Here is a 21,935-nt window from a genome sequence, read left to right on the forward strand (position 1 = left end):
GATAAAACCTAAAAGTCGCGAGCCCCTTCCTCCCTGTCGGCGTGGAGGGCGAGAGTACCGAAAAAACCGAGGGGTCGCCTGGTAGGAGATATCCGGCGACGATCCGTCGGGGGAAATTCAAATTCGTGCCGGAATCCAATATTTCTAGGGGTCGCAAGAAAGTCTCGTGGAATGCCACGTGGAACGATATTACAGCGCATTGCTGCTGGCTGCGGGGGTGGAAGCGTCGGGGGTGGGGCTAGGGCAGTGATTCTTAACCACGATTCCGTGGCGAACCACCCCATCACGATGCCACAGATACTGTGAACGTTTTGCAGGGGGTATAATGAATTCTTCTGTTTCGAGTTTCACGCTTTATAGAGTTATTACTTTTAATCTTTTAAAAGGAAACAACATTTAGATCAATTTATCGCGTGCTTTGGAGCAGGACGTTCAACGATACGACGCAAGAACGCGCTATCATTTTCGAGACCCGTTAGCAAATAGGACGGACCAGGTCTGTTTATCGCGAAACTTTTAATAACGTTCGCGCTTCGCATCCTCCGGGCCCCGATTTTCGATGAAACTTTCGAAACTCGCGACCCAGTCGTTAAGGGCCAACTGTTTAGACGACTTCGCGAAGATAAAAACTGCCGAGAGCTAAGCAGTGGACGCAACTTCGCTCGGATAACGTTGTTGAAGTTCAAACGAAAGGACATCCTTCGTTGACCATTTTTCTTCCTCAAGCGCGACTTCCTGTCCACCCCCTTCCCCTCGCTTTCTCCACAAATCAAATTTCGCGAGTTACCTCAGTAAACTTCTCGACTCCCTGGTCTGCAACAATTTCTTAAATTGTTCGATGTCCGCGAAGATGTCGTTTGTTCAATTTTGAGGTTAAGGGTGGGGGTAGCTCGCCTGCTGGAAAATAGATACGAAGAATTTTATCGAATGAAAAGTATTAGCGATTCCGGTTTGAAACTTTTTTGTGTCATTGACAAGTGTCTCCTCAAAGTCCGAGAACTGAAGAAGAATTTTTTTGCAGACGATACGCGATTCAGGAATTTATTGCTTCAACTTATGTATGAATATCGTCATAATTTCAAATGTTAAAAATAGTTTCAGGATCCAATCGTAGGTATTTATTTGTAAGGGATCATTGCATAATTTTATATATCGGTCCAGTAAATAATATTTGCATTCTAATTTAGTAAATGCAATTTGAACATTCATGGGTTCTAAAGATGAGTATAGGAGCCTGTTTGAGATATGAATTTTTACTTGACTATTATTCATTTGAAAAACATATATGCAAAATGTTCCCATATCTTTACTTTTATCACAGTGAAAATGTTTACAAACTAGAACAAATAACCGATCATTTAATAATTCCAAAAAAGGAAGATGAAACGAATTTGGACATTGCATTTACGAGGAACGATTAAACGTCACAGTGCGTGATAAATGCCACGATACGAACTCCGTGGAAGGTCTGCAGAAATTAATTGACAGATATTTCGAGGTTCGGAGTCGCCACCCAAGTGCTATCAATTACAAGCTACACGGGACGCGAGTACGTCTCGGAGACTTATTGCAGTTGCGAACGGGACAACGCTTAAGCAGCGACCAGAATCTGCCGCGTCGAATTTCGAACCGCCTTAGGCCTTGTCAAACAAATCCCCCGGTGCCCAGAACTTCGGTGCTCGCTTTGAGGATTCGCGAATCGGAACGATTATGAGTTTGCTCGATGTCAAACGCATGCAACGATCGACGACTCGGCGACGACGGAGCATCAGGTTCTTGCTAACTTGACCGTGTCTCATAATTACCTCTTCTACTCTTATTCAAGGTAAACAATACGAAATTAGCATTATTACGATGTTCCATGTAGCTATTCTATTAACGTAAATACTCAAGATATTGTTTGATTATTGTGATATTAAATTTTGATGCAATTATTAAGTTTGATGCATTCGTCGCCATTCTCAAGTACCTTATCCTATCATTAAAACTTGTATTCGTCCCTAAACGGGATATCGGGTTCGTTAGCAGTAAACTCGAACGTTTTTTACCGCGATTTTTGTGAAACACGCGGGTTACGTTTGCTCAGGCAGTTCATATTCGCGAACGGAGTCGCGTTACGAACATATCAATTTAACTTTAATACAAAACGGGCCGTTTTATTCGAGGAAATCGATTGCCACCATTCACCGATTGAAAATCTCCACTCGGGGAAGGGTAACGACTTTTCAAACAAAATGTGCAATCAAATCAAGCCCGGTCAAATGAGTTTTACGTCGCGAAAGAGGAGTGGTAGGATGATTAATAATCGAATCGGATAGCTATTTACAATAACGATCGAGTGTTTCTACAGAGCGGGCGAATTTCCTCGTTTGGCAATATTGGTTTTTACCCTTCGACGGAGACGTGACGCTGGATTTCTGTGAAGCATCGGACGCTTCAGAAGTTTAATCCCGCGCGACATTTCGGAAATTCGACCGTAAAAGCTAACAAGCTCGACCTTCTCGTGTATTACCGACGATAAAGGAGCTGTCGATATTCCCGCTCAAGACGAGGGGGCAGTCTTAATCATTGCACCTTGTAAAATTCGAACCTGACTCGACTGGTTGCGTTTCGAACAAATCGGCACGTTTTCCTACATCTCTGTTTCGTGGAAACTTGTCAACATGATTCTTGATTTCACTAGATGTCATCGTGGAACAACTTGACCGGTTAGATCTGATTCGGATTCGTTATTTTTAAGTTGAAAAGTATGGGAGAAACAATAGGTGCGAGGAGCAAGTGTAAGTGGTTCTTTGTAATAATCAACTACAAATTTAGTCAAACAGGGTCTTTATTTCTACACATTCTTTAGGTGTGGTGATTATTTTACATATTAACTTAAATTCATACCAGTGATTGTTTTAAATGTGAAATATTAATAACAGACAATTGAATCGTGAACATATACGTGTACAATTACTTTTATTAAGTGATTCCACGTTAATTAAAATTCTTTCCCAGGAAAAATTAAATAAATTGCATTTTTATTTGTAAACAGAAAAATAAAACCATCTAGCCACGTATTAATATTTTTATTCTTCATAAAAACGGAATTCATACATGTATGTCCGCTTTGACAAAACGCATCTGTTCTCTAAAAATGTTACACAGCCCAGTCGATTTAAAAAATATTTAAAGCGATACAGTTAGATGGGTCGGCCTGAACATCAGTATTAACGAGTATGCCGTTGAATTGATCCCATCGGTACAAGGAAAGCAAAAATGGAGGTGGCGTTGGACCGATTGCGACGAAACTCGTCGACTCTGCTCGACCTCGATTCCTTTTGGCCAGTTCAGGGGGATTGAAACGGGGTGCCAGTTGTATCTTCCGCCATCTGGAGCGGCCAGAGCGGCTATACATAACTGGTCAAGGGCTGACGAAGCTAATTTTGTAAAGTGTGCGTCTGGGACCTGACGTGTTAAACGCGCCACGATAGTGCAGGAGGGTGAGAACGCTTCCAGAAACCGGGAACAGTTCTGGAAAATATGGGATTGTCTTTGGGATTCGAGTAGAAGGCGTGGGTGATGCTTCGTGTAAGTTGGTACTTTGTTACTACTTCTTGAGACTAGCCTTTGAGAATTAACACATTCGCGACCGCTGAAATGAATCCACGTCACTTCAAATTCTGTTCCTGGTTATGAAAAAATTATGAAAATCTTTTTATTTTATACGCTATATATTTACCACATTGATACTTCAAAGCTTGATTGTTTTCGTCAGTAATGGGTATTAGAAACGTAAGATATCTGACGGTCGCGAATGTATTAATTCCATGAAGGGAATGTTAGTCTAGACTTTTCCTTTTGCTCGATGTTTATACAGATATTAGAGACTAAGAAAACATTTGTTGAGTAAAGCATGCAACTCGAACAAGAGGAAACAATTTCTAATACAAATGTATCAATCTAAAATAACCATACTACGAGGGAATATTCCCAACGAAACCCTGCATTGTTTAGAATCTCATTAAAGTTAAATACTATTTGCCCCCGTCAAAATCGATAAGATAATCAAATACAAATTGTAAAATTATTGGCCCAACCAGAGCGCAAACTCGATGAAAATCCTCACCTCTGCTTCGAATCCACAAATAATTCCCACGGTTCCTACAAAATTATTCCATCGATCTCCGCGGAGCCAATAAAATTTCCATTATCGAGACTTTATTTTCGAAACCGACGCAGGAAATTAATTGAAACGCGTGCCGATTCGGTCACAAGTCTTTCTTTCTCGTGATTGCGGTTCGTCGTCGACAGAGCGGTTTAATTAGAAGCACTTGGCGATTTACAGGTGATCAATTAATTGGAAACTCTCACGACACTCGTGTTTTTGTTGTTTCATTTCGATCGCTCGAGGCCCTCCCCCTCCTCTCATGGCGCTTTAATTACGAATTTTCGATTACATACTTGCGAACAATGGGCGCGTAATCTCTTATGGTAATTTTCGCGTGTCGGCGCATCGACCACTCAACAAGTAGTTTGTTAATCCCGCAGGGATATTGCGCGAACGGCGGGCGATACCTAACTAATTTTATTTTGGGCCCTTCGAGATAAATATTCCCAATGGTGTGAAAAATGGCACGCGTTTTACCGAAAGAAATTAAAGGACATTTTTTTGAGCGGGTCGAATAAATATTGAAACGGTGCTCCTATTGTTAATTTATAATCAAGCGACGAACGGTGGATTCGTTAACGCCGAGCAAACTCGTTTTGCGCGTTCAGGAAACATTTTTTTTCCCCACAGCGCCAGCATTTGCGTTGAAAACGTTAACGGGCAGTTAAATGCAATATACTGTCCTTCCGACGAGTCACTTTGAAGGCAATGTCAATTGGGGCGCGGCCGTTCCTGTTGCTCACGCAGAAATCATCATTAATTCGGTCGTTATCGCAATTATACGCGCAGGTAAACACGCGTTGAACGAGAAAAAAGAGCTTTGAAGTCAAATCATTTGCCACAGTTTGAAATAATCAATAGAAATTTTGTAGGCTTCTTGTATAAAAAATAGGATCGGAGACTTAAATTACTTTACTTAAATTACTTGAATTATGTTAAAATTTCAAGCATTAAGTAGCAAGCCAAGATGCATTCTCTGACAGATCCTGTGTCTAGAAAACAAAATTATAATTGTTTATACTTCTCTAATTAACATGTACCAGGTCCAAGAGGGATGAAAGAGTATACAACATATAAGAGAGAATTTCAACTTTGGAATAACTTCAAGTCTCTATATTAAATTATGCCTCCATTTCCTCGCACAGTTCCCTTTAATTTCCCTCCATTTTCTAGTACATTTCCCATGAACATTTTTTCATTTCCTGACACAGTTCCCATTATCTTTCCTTCATTTCCCGGAACATTTCCCTTTAATTTCCCTCCATTTCCCTTTCATTTCCCTTCATTTCCTGGAACATTTCCCTTTATTTCCCTTGATCTCCTGGCACATTTCCCTTTAATTTCCTTTCATTTCCTGGTACGATTCCCCTTACAATTTCCCCTTTCCAATTTACATCTTCAATCAACACCTTCTAACGCTTCCTAACATCTCCTAACACCCCCTAATATCTTCCAACACTCTGTAACATCGCCCCATGTGGAACTACAACAATGTTGCAAGTTCAACAATGTTGCGAATGACTCCGCCCAGAACTTCAACAATGTTGCAAGTTCAACGATGTTGCGAATGACTCCGCCCAGAACTTCAACAATGTTGCAAGTTCAACAATGTTGCGAATGACTCCGCCCAGAACTTCAACAATGTTGCAAGTTCAACAATGTTGCGAATGACTCCGCCCAGAACTTCAACAATGTTGCAAGTTCAACAATGTTGCAAACGACTCCGCCCAGAACTTCAACAATGTTGCAAGTTCAACAATGTTGCAAACGACTCTGCCCAGAACTTCAACAATGTTGCAAACGGCTGCGCTCAAAACTTCAACCATGTTGCCGCGCTCAAAAGTACAACAAAGTGGCAACTCAGATGTTCGGCGAAATGTGACAAAATCAGAAAAATTATCTCGGCTCGAAACTTCTGAGTTGCCACTTTGTTGCACTTTCGAGCTCTGCAACTTTGTTGAAGTTTTGAGCGGAGCCGTTTGCAGCATTGTTGAATTTTTGATCGGAGCCATTTGCAACTTTGTTGAAGTTTCGAGCGGAACACAGTTATTAGGAGTTGAGAGAAAGTGTTAGAAGGTGTTAGAAGGATGTTAGGAAATGTTAGGAGACGTAAAAGATGGTGTTAGGGGATATTAAGAGGATGTTAAGAGATGTTAGGAAATATTAGGAGAATCTTAGAGGGTGCTAGGAGATGTTGGGAGTTGTTAGGACGTGTTAGGAGATATCAGGATGTGTTAGGAGATGTTTGAAGGTGTTAAGAGATGTTAGGAAATGTTAGAAGGTTTTAGGAGATGTTAGAACGTGTTAGGAGTTGTTAGAAAATGATTACGAGATGTTAGAGGGTGTTAGGAAGTTTCAGGAGTTGTTAGCAGATGCTAGTTGCCCGTTACTCGTCGCGTCCTGGACGATAAGTGAACGAGATGTTGGTTGTCCTCGAGTAGGCACGAGTAAGCCGCTGATAGATATCTACCGCATTTAGCCAGTTTGTAGGCCCGGTTGCTACACCGTAGGCGCAGGCGTGCCCCTTTCGTACGGCAACCTATGCCAGCCGATTTGTCGATTCGGTTCTCATCTCGTAGGCGCACAGCTGCCCCTTCTATGCGGCAACCCGTACTGACCAGTCGGTTGGTTCGGTTCCCATCTCGTAGGCGCAGCGGTGTCCCTTTCATGGTGGAAAGAAAGGTGGGCGGTGACGCGGTCTATCTGAGTCGTTCGATGCGCACGCTGTCGAATTTCTACAACGACTGACAAATGCACAGAGTCATACCGTTGTTTCCTCGGAGTCACCCTTTTTAGGAATTCTCCGTTCAAACTCAGCACTTCGGTCACTATTGACTATTAACTATACCGCAAGGTCTCGGACCAAACAAAATGAAAATTTCAAATTGTAATCTAACGGGTTTTTTTTGCAAAAATCCAACAGTAATAAACTTTCCTCATCTGTTTGTAGAAATATTGAACATTTCAAATTGTCATTTTTTGATAGTATTCAGGAATCAAAGATTATACTGTTGCAAGAATAATACGATGGGATGAAAAAAATTCGATGGCTGCACAATAAGACGAACGCTAATGTGTATCTATCACATATAAAATAAAAATGGAAAGAGTTCCGTACCATTTAAAAAAAAATAATACTTATCTTCATAGATTTCCCTGGAATATCACGTAACGGTACGAGCTTTAAGCGTTATCAGAGGAGCTATTCCTCTTCAACCTTTACACCATTAATTTTCGGTATCTTGACATAGAAAACAGGCCGCCAGCTGGTTCAATCTTTAACGTCATCTTGTATATACCAACGTCGACCCATATATATTTACAGTTGATTTAAAAAGAAACTGTAATCTGTACACATTTATTCTCATATCGTATTACTCTTTGAAATAATACGCTGAATATGATTCCTGAAAAATATATTTAATAAGAATTGCTAGTTCGAACATTATCAATAAAAATATTAGTAATTCACTTGGAAATATGTATAATTTGAAAATGTGATACTTCCATCCCTTGTACCGGTTTAAGAAGATTCCCTCTTACCCCTCACTCGTAATCAAAAATATTCACAGCATGGAGAAATGTTGCCTAATTATTCGCAAAGAAAGAACGTACACCGAGATACGCGAACTTCTATCCCGAGTTCCATGGAAAGCTTCTGTTTACCCCGGTTCCTTTGGCCGAAGTAATTCCTCGCGGTGGATCGTTGCAAATTGGCCAGGAACGGCGAACGAATTCGACGTTGGGCCGAGAGGAATCGGCGGAAAGAAGCAGCTTAGGAAGTTTCCGCGGAAACAGTTTACGATGATATTCATTTGGCGCCCAGTTGCTCGCAACTTCCTCGCGGCCGCGGAGCGCCTTCCGCGTTTGCAAACAATTTGCGTTCGACCGACGGAACTTGGCAAGAAACCTTTTTCCCTCCAGCCCCTCGAAGAATGCCTCTGCTCGATATTTAAGTCGGTTGCAGGAATCTTCCCTCCATTGAGACCGGTCGTGCAACTTTGAATTCATTCTGTCCTCATCCGATAGCGACGGAGTTCCGCGACTCGACAGAGTCCATGATTCAATGAAAAATACTTCTCCCGAGGACGAGAAGGGAGATTCGTGTTCCCGTCGAAGCGTCGCCTTGTCAAATATAAACGCGGGAATAATTGCTTTCGTTGTTTGCCACGATCCCGTTGACGAATCGACCCCGTAACTTCCCCCGATCCGTCAACGGGAACGATCGACCAATCGTGCGCTTCATTAGGCTTGTCGATTTCTATTACATCACTTGGCTCTGATGGAGAACGATGGAGGTGCGGTGATGTGTTGTTTAACGGGCTGATTTCTTCGTTTACAGAAGCGATGGAGTAAAGTAATAGAAGCATAATAATTATTTGTATAACACTCGATGGACTAGGCGATGATTTTCTAGAATTTAATTGTTTTTTTACGGGATAAAATGTGGTTTCTAAAAGAACTAACAGAGCTAGACAAAAATGTTATATACAAAAATGTTTCAGTTTGTTACAAGGAAAAATGTAACGTAAGTGAAATCTATACAAAATTACAGGTAGCGCCACTGTAACTGGAAAACCAATTTTCTAACTAATACTTCGTGCATAGTAAAATTTCTCTCGTTGAAAATGAACACAACACGCAAACACAATGAACCCCACCGTAGGTGAAAATTGAGAAAAGTAATTATACAGTGAACAATCACACCAGCACGTGAAAAATGAATAAGCTTAACCTGTTTTTCACAATCTGCCCCAAAGTCACGTTTTCGAGTAACGTTTACAGGATTCCGTGCTTACTGCGAGATTAGAGGACACGGAGAAACAGGTCTGCCACGACATCAGACACGGAAGAACGAACTTGTATCGCAACCGTTACATCCTCGACTGGAACCGTAAGCGGGCGGAAGTGTTCTGAAGAGATTCGAGCAAAATGGGAGACTCTACCGGCACCGAAGGTTGTTAGTATTTTCCCAACAATTACACAGACGCTGGCTTATCGCTTCCTGTTGCCGCAACGAGAACAAAGACTGGATTCTTCGAGCCGAACCTCGGCTTCGTTTGCAGAACAAGCTGCAATTTTTTCGAAAGCCCGTGGCAAACGTTCTCGATCGCCGAAGTTGCTTTCTCGTCGTATATTTAAGGGATACCTGAAAAAAATATTCATTCGTCAGTCGCAATATTTTAATGTGTTAAGTCTATGTAGATGGATATAGAATGATTTTTATTTATATAGTTGGATTCGTTAAGCAATTTATGATTCAAGTATTTAGAAATTAACGTATGTATTTGGATTTAATACACTTTGGATTTAAGCACTTTGACACTAAAACGTCATGTATTTAAATATTCTAGAATAAAGCATTTTAACACTGCAGAATTCCATGTCTGACCACATACGTCTCAATACTACTCCCCTAGCACAGCCTAATGTCTGACCAAAGCAGACCGCATTCTACTTTAAGCCTTAAACTTACAATTTCCGAAGTAAGATTCCATTTCAGACCATCTTGGCTGCCCTTAGACGAATGCTCGAGTTCGGAAAATTTTACATACAGCATCAGGCCTAGTATATAGAGAGGCATCGACAATTTCAAGAACGCGTGCATCGTCTGGCTTCGCGACGAAGATTGGAGCACACTCGCAGAAGGAACGAACGACTTTTCGAGTTTCCCGTTGACCGAGCAATATCATCTAGCCAGCGATCGCGTATTGCAGGGTCTGCTTCCAATTTCCGGCTCCGTGCCCGGTACAAAACTAATTTCGCCCTGGATTTATAATGTCCGCCCTCTGTCACGTCGCCAATCAGCCTTTGAGCCCGCGTCGCTTCAATCAGACACCGTAACTACTCTTTTTTTTTTACGCCCGTCCGTGTAATTTTTCGCAAATTGGACGTCGCTGTTCGTGACGAGCTTTTCCGCATTTCATCGAAAAATTATGGAGTCGAACATTCATTCCAAATAGTTTAACGAGCATATGAATGAAATACCACATATCAGTACCATAGGTTAGATTTAAGTGTGTAAGTGATTAATTGTTTTTATTTGAAGATAAAGTTTCTTGTATATTGTATAATAAATGCATCGTGCCTTACGCAAGTGTTGCAGTTTGAAAATGAACTTTACACTGTCTTCTATTATTATTTAAATGTATTGCTTCATGTAATTTAATAATAAAAAATCATTTGGTGGGCAACTTGTGCATGACTTTCTCGTACAATTAAAATGGTACTATAGAAAAAAATGCAATAGGATAAATCAATCTGTACCTATAGATTTTACGAAAAGAACAAATTAGACGGTTAGCAGTTTAGCTAATGCCGCGGCGGCTGCTTTTATTAGCTTCCTAAGACGTATTAACATCCGCCATTCCAACCACGTAGCCCGCAGTATTACCCTCGTCAGCCCTTAATCCGATATATCTCCCCGGAGGTTTCTCTCTTACAATTAGAAAGGGGAAATGACCGTTAAATCCATCGTTTTGAAATCGACAAATGTCATTAATAATCTACCCCCCTCCCTCCGCGGTGCTTTACTCGGTGCACAGTATTGTTCAAACACTCCTCTGTCTACCTATTCTGTTCGACTCTCAACTTTCGCGAATCAACTCGCAGCGTTCGACTCGTTGAACTCAAACAATACCTGCCCCAAATTCGAATAATAATTCTACCTGTGGCAGGGCAATGTTGGAGCGGGAATTTTATCTATCGCGGGTGCATTTAACTTGCATGCATGCATGCATGCGGTTGTTTATTCGAAAGTAAGCAACTCTCGAATTTAAAGAATTAAATATTACACGTGGGAATTGGCATTTGAAATATTTTGGTATCAAAGTATTTTTGGAGTCAGAGTATTGGACATTGAGGTATTTTAGAATAGAAATAATTTAATTGCGAATCGTTTTAAAAGCAGAGCATTGTCTTCTTAAATCGACATTTCTATAGATAGAAATCTACTTCTATTATTTAAAGAAATCAAGAATGTTTGTTGGCTGTAATGGAAGAGTGCGCTGGTGGGGGATTAAAGAGATTAACGTGAGTTTCAGGATCCGAGTCGGTGCATCACGTCGATCACTCGCTTTGCCAGTGGCGCGGGAAAGAATTCCGCAGAGCGTAGCCATTTTCCTCGATGCGAAATAGCCCGAGCCGACGGGGGAAAAAAGTGTGTCGTAAGCGGTTATTCCGCTCGAATCGGCCGTTGGAACCGTAATTTTCGGATGGGGGCGGTTATTATCAAGAAAAATTAGCTTCGCCTGAAAGAATCCGACGAAGCTAAGCGCCGAGTGTGCGTACGTACACATTTCGTCAAATCGACTCGGGTGGAAACTGCCACAGAGATAGAAGACTCTTCCTTAAAAGTTTATTTGGCACTTTGGACATTAACGAATTAGAATTTCAATTTTCAGGCCCAATACCTATTAACCCCTTGACATACAATGATGAATTAGGGTCGCCTATAAGATTAGTATTTAGTTTTTGGAGCAATTAAATCTCTCTTGAAAAGAGGGGCACAAGCTTTTTGGTTTAAAGGCCGCGATCGAAATATAAAGACCATAGTTAACGCGCAAGGATGCATCATTTTGTCCTCTCGAACATGAACACGCGAAGAACGTACATATTAATCTCAGCGTAGCGAGAACTGGTTATCCAATTGCACGCAATTCCAGAGTTTTTCGAGTCGGTTATAAACTCGGCCGAGGAGTCCATTTGATTTATTAAATATGCTATCTCGAGGATGCTGGGGGATGCTCGAAGGAACTCCGTAGACGCCCGGAGCGCGCTACAACCGAGGAAAAATATGCTTAAATCAAGCATTCTCCGGTTGGCAAAAAACCCCGTTCTGGGAATATTAATGTCGACGCCGTGAAATTTTTCCACGAAAACCGCGATGGAACGATTCCTCCAGGCGGAGAAACATATTTCCCAAGCGAAATTTCTGTCCACCATGATAGGTAGAAAAAGGGATTCCTATCAAGAAGAATGGCAATCACCCAGGAGAAACAAGCAACGTTAATTTGAAGATTTTTTCCTGACCATATCGAATGTTCCGTACGAGTGTTTGATGCGAAGTGTCCTTGTAAGATGCTGTTCAGATTTTTTTACTTGCGTGGTGGAATAATTTTCTTCGGTTTCCATAGTTAAAATTTAATTTAAAACGATATCTTACTCGTCGTACGTACTCACTTTTTTAAATATTAATTTCTTATTAAATTATTGCCATGCAATTGATCCCATTTTTGCAAGAAATCACACGTACATCTTGTTCCTAAAAATTGGTTTGTCATTTCTGAAAGAATTCAAACGCATTCAAGCTTATTTTGTTCCCTATGCATCGGACTTTAACCTATCAACATAGAAATATTACAATTCAAGTAAAGTCCTATTAAAATTTCAGAATCACCAAAGCCACTTAAATATCGCATTCTACGTAGATTTCGATCCTATAAAGAAACGTTGAGGGTCCTTGTTGTAGCAGAAAACGCTTAAAAAAGAGTGATCGGTCGCGAATAAATTCGTTAAAGCCCCGCGTAACTCGAGTAATCTTCATTTTTCAACGAGCGTTCCGCAGGCTACCGTTTATTAAAATAGCGAGATTATTGGAGTTGCTTCTAGTGGGACACCCTGTACACTCCCTCGTCCAGGAGCATTTAATTAAAATGAAATTGTTTTTGTGTTGCAATTTCATCCGGCGCGTAGACCTTTCGCCTACGTAACGAGGCAACTTCCATGAGGAATCGGCTTTAATTAACTTAAATTTATTATCCAGGCGAGACAGAGGGACGAGAGCGAGAGAGCAGAGTGCTCGTAGGAGAAGCCAGAGCGAGAAGGACGAGCAACAACGAGAGAGACAGAGGGCCAGCACTCTGGGACCGAGAGAAAACCGACTTGCGTTTCACTTAGGAAAAAAAACACCTTAATTGTTCTTTATACGCTCGCGTCGCCGAGGCTTTCTGGCCGCAGCTTGGAAACTTCGTCCTAATTCTTCTGTCGGGACGTATTCTTCGGCTCCCCTAGCAATCTCCGGGTTTCTCTTAACGTAGAACCAGAATAAATTTCGATACTTACTGGTTTGTCACTGAGTGACGAAAGACGACAATGGTTAAGAAACGATCACAAAGCGAGGAGAAAGGATAGTATATGCGTGATATGAAATTGAGAGGGAAGGGATAGGGAATTGAAATTTAAATGAGACCTAAGAGAAAACTAATCTGAAAGTTAATTAAGAGAAAATCAACTGAGGTGAGGTATTCGATCAATAAATAAAAAGAACGAAATTATTAGAACAGGAATGAATGAAGGAATGTACAAATAAATGTATGTCAAGAAGAAACTGAATAAAATAACTGATGTGTTAAATATCACGTGTTTTCTTACCGTTAACCTGTACCTTCACTGATGCGAGCAATGTCTCTACCAGAAACTAGTGCACCGAATAAAATCTTACTAAATAACCTGTACCGGTTTCGATGCACCGCAAACCCGATCGTCAAATGTGGCGACGTTACCAGACTCCAGAAGACTTCCGTTCGGAGGTCCTGTTAGGGGATCTTCCCCAGGGATAGCCAGGATGGTCATGGTTCGCGAAAGCGGGGCCAAAGTTTGGTCGTTAGCAGAGAAAAATGTTTGCACGGATAATACGTGGGCCCCGTCGGCCGCAGCCTGCGCTAACTCAATTATCTTCTCTATGAGGCGCGCGTGTCCGGCGATTTATCTAATTTAAAGTTTCGCTGGCTAACGGTGAGCAGAGTTCTCCGCGAGACAATTAGGTAGGCGATTTCGTCATGGACCAACTTTGATCGGAACACCGTGAAAAATTCTCATAGGCCATAACTGACGCGGGGAAAACTATGGGGACTGGGAAACTCCAGATCTAATCTTAAAAAAAAAAAAAAAAAAAAAAACATAAGAGAGAGTTCGTTGAGCTTCCCGAAAGGAAAATTTGGGAAAATGAGGCGTTGTTCAATGGCGTAACAGGCATGCGAAGTTTCTTGAAAATTAGAGATAGTTAATTGGATGATTGTTCCTTGTTAGGTGCAGGTCTAGTACGAGTCACTACTACTTTTCAGGTTTCCAACCACTTGAAATTTAACTTGCATTTGATTCTGTGTTGGAATATAAAAGGAATGATAGTAATCGTAGTATTTAGTCAAAGAACGTTGTTCTAAAATTTTCAGTTAAACTATCACTGACCAGTATGTCTGACCTAGTACGAGTCAATACTACTTTCCAGGTTCCCAATCACTAGAAAACTTACCTACATTCGATTTTGTGTTACAATGATATAAAGGAACGACAGTAATTGTAGTATTTTTCCAAAGAACAGTATAATTATAGTTCAACTGTCACTGACCAACATGTCTGGCCAAGTACTGATCGCTACTACTCGCAGAACTGATTTCCCAAGCTCCCATCTTCAAGTCTCGCCTAAATTTAATCCTCTATCATAATCTAAATTGTAAATAGGGAAACATTATTCACACTATTTTCCCAAAAAGAATCCAGACGTTCTTCTTTAATTTCCCCGTCACCCTGCTCCTTTAATCCTTTTACCCATGGCTCAATCCCTGAAAGCATTTACAAACCAATTCCCTCCTCGTCGATTGCTGCTTTCATTTGACCAGAAGTCGCTCAATTCGCGGAAGGAAAACAAACATTGACGTCTCGTTCTATCAACGATGAAAGTCTTTCAACTTTCGTTCACCTCCTTGAACGTCACGATACCTAACCCCATGGTCTTCTTCCTGTTGTCTCGCCGGTTTGCTCCTTTCACCCTCTGCGTTCACGAAATTTACCGCTCCTTCTGGTCGATGTTTGCTCTGAAAACAACGTGATCCGCAAAAACACCGGAATGTATTGCGGAAGAGGGTTGGAGAGGGGGGATGAGCACAGAAGACAGAAGACTGGGAGGATGGAAAAGGGACATTAGCGTGCCGTCGAATGTTTCTGACATTCTGACAACGTTCAACTCCTATCTTTTTGTCGAGTATCAGCGGTAAAAGCCGTCGATAATGGATCCTCATTAAATAAAACGGAAAGCGAGGGAGAAAGTGGCGTGTCGTAGCATCTAATGGTTTCGCAAGCTTGGACTTTCGTGATAACGAAGACACAGGGGTGGCTCGCGGATAATTGGCGGAGAGACAGGGTTGCTGGGGAGTTGGTACGATTTTTTCGTCGATTAATAGTAATTAATACATAAGGAAATGGAAGTGAATTTGCTGAACTGTTAAAAATTGAAAATAAAAATATTAATTTACACTACATCGTTCTCGAGCTGAAAAACGGAAACAACTCATAATGCTAGATACACAAGAATTCAGTTTACCTAAAGAGAATCAAACTACCTTCTAACAGAACAAAAATGGCACCGTATACAAGCACTCGACGCTCGCGGACAGGGAAGCCCAACGATGACAGGTTACATCTGCGACGCCAACCAAATTTTTTCAATACGTTTATTATTTTTTAAACAATAATTTTAACCGCTCGTTTATTTCAATCGTTTTACATACGTGGATAGTTGTGTAGAGTGTAGACGTTAGCTTACAAATAGGTTAGTTTAGTTTTTTTTTCTTTATCCATACATAACGTGTGTATGCGTGTGTGTGTGTTTGCGTGTGTTTATGTACGTGTTCACGTGTAGGTTCGCAATTGTTGTATACATACGTGTACGTGTTCGCGTGGGCGCTCCTGTCCTATGTTCACGCACGTATGTTTATGTATATGTACGTATGGATGTATGTGTATATTATATATATATGTATGTATAAGTATGTATGTATGTTTATGTACGTATGCGTCGTCTTGTGTGTTCGCTCTTCAGAGTAATGGCTGCCTTCGTTTAATTAGGTAATTAATATATTACACATAGCGTCTCTGCTTCCGTTTCTCTTCTCCGCAAAACTCATCATCCCCCTCCTCCTCCCTTCGTCGTCGTTAAACGATCTCACGTTCCCGGCTCCTAAACCACATCCCCTCCCCCGTTAGTCCTCTATCGGTGCTCGTCGGTAACGTAATCGCTTGAGGAATTATAGACGGATTTAAGTGCCATTTGCCCTTCCTTTGAGGCGACTGGAAACGAGATAGCGAGCGTACGACAATCGAGCCGCGTCACGTGAAAATGACGTTCGTTTATGTACAGACCGCTGCTGGCGCGCCCTCGCGAGCCTCGATCGTTTGGAAGGGGCCCAGAATGATGCCGGACGGATCTCCTGGTGAAATTTATCGAGATAGGGTTCGACAAAGACGGGTGTTCCGAGGGTTGAGAGTTTAGTTACCGTAGAAAAATTGGTTGAGACTTCAGGGTAGAAAAGATGCTCGAGGCTCTAGTCTAGAGGCTTTTGGGGATTGATAGGATCAGGTCTTGACAAAGACAGGTGTTCAAGTGGCTTTTCCTAGATTCACAGATCAGAACTATGATAAAAGATCTATTACCTATATTTATTCTTATCGAAAGAGCTGAAATATAGGAAAAAGATGACCTGATTACTAGGTAGATTGAAGTGCTGGTCTGAATTTATTCCTTGCAGAATAGGATGAAAGATATCGAATGTTGACGCAAGGGGTTAGAGTGCAAGAAGGTGACCCAGTCACCAGGAAGATTTAAGGTAGCAAAGTACCCATGTTGAAGAAGGTAGAGGTGGAGAATCGTGTACAAAGTCCAGCTATTTTCACAGTGAAATTGACTATCAAATGCGACGAGTTATTATCGGGAAATGAGTGTACCGTCAGCCTCATATATTGGGGAGTTTGGAAACCATAGGCAGTGTTACTTTCAACACAGTGTTTTCTCTACATTCAGGAATGAGTACTACGGCGAAAGATATATCATGTCTTAAATGAAGGAGTTGAATTGCAAAAAGAGATCAAACCCGAGAAGAAGACCTGGTCACTAAGGAGACCCAAACAGGTCCCAGAAAGATTGCACTATTACAAAACATTCGCTCTATAGAAAATACTAAAGATTGCAAAGTCCTGATCGCATCTTCACAACTTCAAAAAAATCATCAAAGGCATATTTATGAATCAAGACAGAAGCTGATCTACCGATTGCAACTGAATAACCCGAGTACCTACGACATTCTTGCAACAATCCCCAAACAACGAATCCCAGCCTGAACATCTTCCTGTCTCAGCTCACCACCGCGTTTAGGTCAACGATACCACCTTTAACCTTCCACTTTTGAAAACCAAATCGCCAAATGATCCGTCCAGCCTACCTGGCGTCTCGACCTGTCCACTAGGCACTACTGTCGCTGAGTGTGATGTACAAAGGGATTCGTAAAAGTTACTGTACAGTCTATCGTATGCTTCTGTGGGCTTCGGAGGCTCGCGACGGTCGCCAAAGGGGGTGGTAAATGATTGCCCTGGGCGTTCACCGACGGAGACGCTGCTCGATCGACGTCCCTGCTCACAGCGCGCCCCTCGCGTCATCAACGATCGTTCCCGATTGATAACTGAGGGACGAGGTGACAGGAAAGACCCCGAAAAAATGGTATGGCGCGACACACGGTGGGCAGGTGACACTCGTTATTTTTTTCTGAGACACAGCAGACACAGACGCACGAGAAACAGACAACAGACAGTCAGACATACAGACAGACAGACAGACAGACAGACATACATACAGACAGACAGACAGACGGACAGACAGACAGATAGACAAACAGATAGACAGAGAGATCGGCATTTTAACAACGTAGAGACTCTCGGTGATTCGTTGTTGTTTTATTTAAAACAAATTCATCTCGTCTCCTCCTCCCCTCCACCCGAAGGGTTGAGGCACCACTCACCCAGCAACACGTTCAATCCGTGATTACGATTACCCCTAGTAAATCGACGAACACGATTAACGATCGGACGCGCATTAGCTCCGAGATTTATTAAATCGCTGATTCGTGACTGATCGCGAGGTTCGCGAAGTCGAGCAGGTGTCGATTACCATCGGACAATTGTTTAATGATCGTTACAAAATGTAATCGCGAAAGTAATCGCCGCCCGGCTCCATTTTCACTCGAAGCTTTATTCACTCGCCAGACCGTGAATGAGTGATAATAATAATTTAACGGTGGAGGTGGTAATAGCAGCAGCGATAAATAATCGTAAATGGTCGCGATAACAATAATGGGCAAGTACAAGTGGTAATGATAATATTAATTGCGATGAAGGATCGTCGTGAACGAGTACGATAATCGCAAACGAACGCCCCCGCGGGTTAGTTCGGGGCCACCCTTGTAGCGTTCCACCCCTCCACACTCTTCCCCCGCTGCTCATTGTATGTACATATGTATATTAATAATCGTCTCGCTTCTTTTGTACAACGCCGACTGTGAAACGCCGCGACGTAAAAGGTTACGGTAGCGATGGACTTTTTTTTTCTTTTTTTTTTTTGAAGACATTGGTAAACTATTTTACTCGTTGGGGTGAATATCGTCCATTTTTCGTGAACAACCCCTTCACGAATGCAGGGAAGTTTAGTCTGTGCTTGCAAAATAGGTGGGAGTCCAATGAGAAATTAAATTTAAGGTGGTCATTATTAAAATAATTGTTTCGGAAATATTATTACATATAGTATTAAGATTTATATTTTAATGATAGTATGTACAATAATTTATTTGAGCTTTCAGAATTCTAAATAAGTTGTCATTTAGGATTTTATAAAATTTGTTTCTCAACTCACGAGCACCAATTGCAATTTGAATTTCAAATACGAACAGATTTAAATACAATTTATATCATTAACCAATGTGTTAAAAAATCCAATACACATGCATTTTGCTGTGCTAAATTTAACAAGATATTTATCTCAAGGTAACCATTTTTGGTTTAACGAAAGTGTAGAAGAAACAGAGTTGTAAAAACAGCAAAGGTTTCATTTGAAAACACTCTGTCCGCGATTAAGCCGTGAAAATTGAATTCGAAAGTTTCCAACGACAGGGTCGAACGGATAAACGACGACCGATTGGCCCCGTTTTCCCAGACGGACCTCGAGCATTCTTTCTCGCGAGAGAATCATAATTTCGATCGACCGATGGCGGACGAATCCCTAACGGGAACGTGCGAAAAATCGAGCGACTATGAATTCTAAATGGGGCCGACTGATTCAGCTGGGAAACGCGGTCCTCCGCCGTTGATCAGCCTGAACCGTGCATCGTTTCCCCTCGATATTGTTTCGGGAGGGTGGGCTATACTTTCTGTTCAACTCTCCAGGTATTAGAAAGTTATCGAAAATATAGGCACAAGTGTTTGAAATTTTCTCTTGTGGAAAATGATACATTGATACAGAAAGAATACTGTCTAAAAATTTAAAGAGTATACACTTTCGTTTATCGGAAGACAATAGATCTATACTCTTCAATCATTGGTGTTCGTCAATATCGAGGGGTTAGGGGATAACACATTTTACTTGAACTATAGCACAAGTTTAGTTCACTTGGTGTATATTAATGCTTCAACGCATGATTATTAATATTTCTGAATCTGTTTCTAACCAAAACGAATATTAATTCCAAGTTCAATAAATTGTTTTAATTCCCTATACCAATTTTCTACGTTGAACAATAAAAGTAAGAAATTGAAAAATTGCAATTGTTACGAATCTTCTAGTCATGAAAGGGTTGAACTTTAAAAAATCGAACCAAGTGGACGTTCGGAGCACGTCTGTACCTCGATCCATCGCTACCAACGATAAACATCTCTCGATCGCGCGTTTCCTCTCGCACGACGCCACAATCCATACGTAAATATACACATACACACATTTACATATATAATCAGAGAAAGCTGCCCGAAACTCTCGGAGTTGAGCGAAATTTGACTCGACGAATGGTAACATTAAATTCTCAACGTTTAACAACACCGAACAATCGTCGACGCAATTTCCCATTCGATCCACTTCAAGTACAAATTCCATTTCGACCCCCACCATCAATTCCATAAATCGAATCAACAGTTTCGCTTTAAAATTCGCATTCGTAATTCGTCTCGCGCGAATAAGCAATCAAAATTACCCGATAGCCTCTCATTCGTATCTGGACAAGAAACTTCGCTCATCCCTTAGCGGAGTCCCGAGGAGCTTTCGCAGAATTAACCGAGACGCGATCGAGTAACAGAAAGAGTATCATTTTCGAAGATCTACAATTGTTTACTCGTTGCTCTTCGCCATCGTCGCTCCTCATCCGTTCCTCTTACTAATAATCTGCGCTTCGCTTCGAATCGCTCGTTTGCTCGCTTCCATACATCTCGTACAACTCACCCTTAACAAATTCCATCGGTTTTCGTTTGCTCTCTATCTGCGTAATCTCTCCGCTGTGTGTGATTTCATTCGTCCCAATCGCTCGCGTTCACGCTATCCACGCGTTCCGGCTCCATTCGCGCGGGCGCACACACGCACGCACACCCACGCAGGCATACGTAAACGGTCGCACGATAAATACGTGTAATCAAATATTTATTCCAAGCCGACTTAATATAGGATAACAGCTTCATCTCTCTCTTCATTTGTATATCTCGTTTTAGGTCGTAAATCTAGAGGATTGGCACGAGTCCGCCGTACGAATCGATTAGTTAGAAAAAATCTAGAATCTTCTTAATTACCCGTAATTTTATCGTAAACATTTAACTGTAGATTCGATACGTTTACTTCCTTATAACACACGTGTTTTTTATTTATTTTATTTATTTCTTTTTTTTTTTCATTTTCCTCGTTCTACGTTTTCCCTTACGTACGGATATAACAAAGTGTTCGTATGTTTTGCTTTTTACCTTTATTTTATTTTATTTTATTTATATCTTTTTTTTTTTTGCGTTTATTTATTTATTTTCACCTCGTACACTCCCGTTTTAGCCCCGGTTTGTTGCGCGGCCGTCGTTGATCGACGCCGACGAACGAACCGTCGACCGTCGTCCGTGAGCTTCTTCGTTTCACTTCCGAGTACCAACAACTGTTCTTCTCGGTGTATCTTCCTTCGTTCTCTTGTTTCGTGCTGTATGCTCGTGTGCATATATGTGTACGTTTGCTTTGTGTGTGTGTGAGTGTGTGTGGGTGGGTGTACGCGTGTCGTGGATCGTTTTACGATTGTTCGCGATACAGGAAGCGGGAAAGGGAAGCAAAAAAAGCATTGGGCTTAGAGGGAGAACGTTGGAAAGAAATCGAAGGGAAGATGCGTGAGCTTCCAATGGACGATTAAGGGAGGCAAGGGTGGGAAAATGCAGGGGTTGCTTTAAAGTTTCAGATCGGCGAACGTCGATCGACTGACGCGTGTTCTCTCTCTCTCTCTCTCTCTCTCTCTCTCTCTCTCTCTCTCTCTCTATCAATATTTTTTCTGTTTTTTGCCCCTCTGTTTGTTTCGTTTTGTTTTTGGAGGATGAAATGCGTTCGACGAGGGTATCGTTTTTCTGTCACGACGTCGCGCGTCGGTTTCGGGTATGTATATTTTCGCGCGCGCACTGCGAAAGTATAGCCCAACAAGTTGAATGAGCATTGAAATACGCCCATCGCGAGTTTTGTTCTACTTTTCGCGGGAGAAATTATTCCTTGGTTATTTACGCGTTTGCGGGAGTAATTAGTATTAGGAGGAAGTAGGAAGTGGAAGTTTAAGGAGGCACTGTGTAATTTCCTCTTGGCAAACTTTGAGGGAATTGCGTTTATTTTGGTTCAAATTTGGCAATGTCTTAGCGTAACATAATAATAGTCAACTTCTTGGACTATACTTTCTTTTAACCCTATTGTGGAGAACCAGAGGCGTGATTAGTATTTTTGTGGTCCGCGTGCAAACATTTATTGGAA

At 41.5% G+C, this 21,935-nt stretch overlaps 1 protein-coding gene across 4 annotated transcripts in view; it reads left to right on the top strand.

Annotated features, from left to right (window-relative positions):
- LOC128886171 (uncharacterized) overlaps positions 1-14,652 on the top strand; it is a 31,728-nt gene extending 17,076 nt beyond the window's left edge. Inside the window, exon 5 of one of the 4 annotated variants that reach the window (XR_008459766.1) lies at positions 12,918-14,652. The gene's annotated coding sequence lies outside the window, so the exon portion shown is untranslated. Of the gene's footprint in view, positions 1-2,683; positions 2,752-3,251; positions 3,484-8,938; positions 10,346-12,917 lie in introns of those variants that run through there. The other 3 variants (XR_008459768.1, XR_008459771.1, XR_008459769.1) reach the window with 3 other exon arrangements.
- Positions 14,653-21,935: the final 7,283 nt, after the last annotated feature.

The sequence above is a fragment of the Hylaeus anthracinus genome, unplaced genomic scaffold, assembly GCF_026225885.1.
Source record: "Hylaeus anthracinus isolate JK02 unplaced genomic scaffold, UHH_iyHylAnth1.0_haploid 11982, whole genome shotgun sequence".
NCBI lineage: Eukaryota > Metazoa > Arthropoda > Insecta > Hymenoptera > Colletidae > Hylaeus > Hylaeus anthracinus.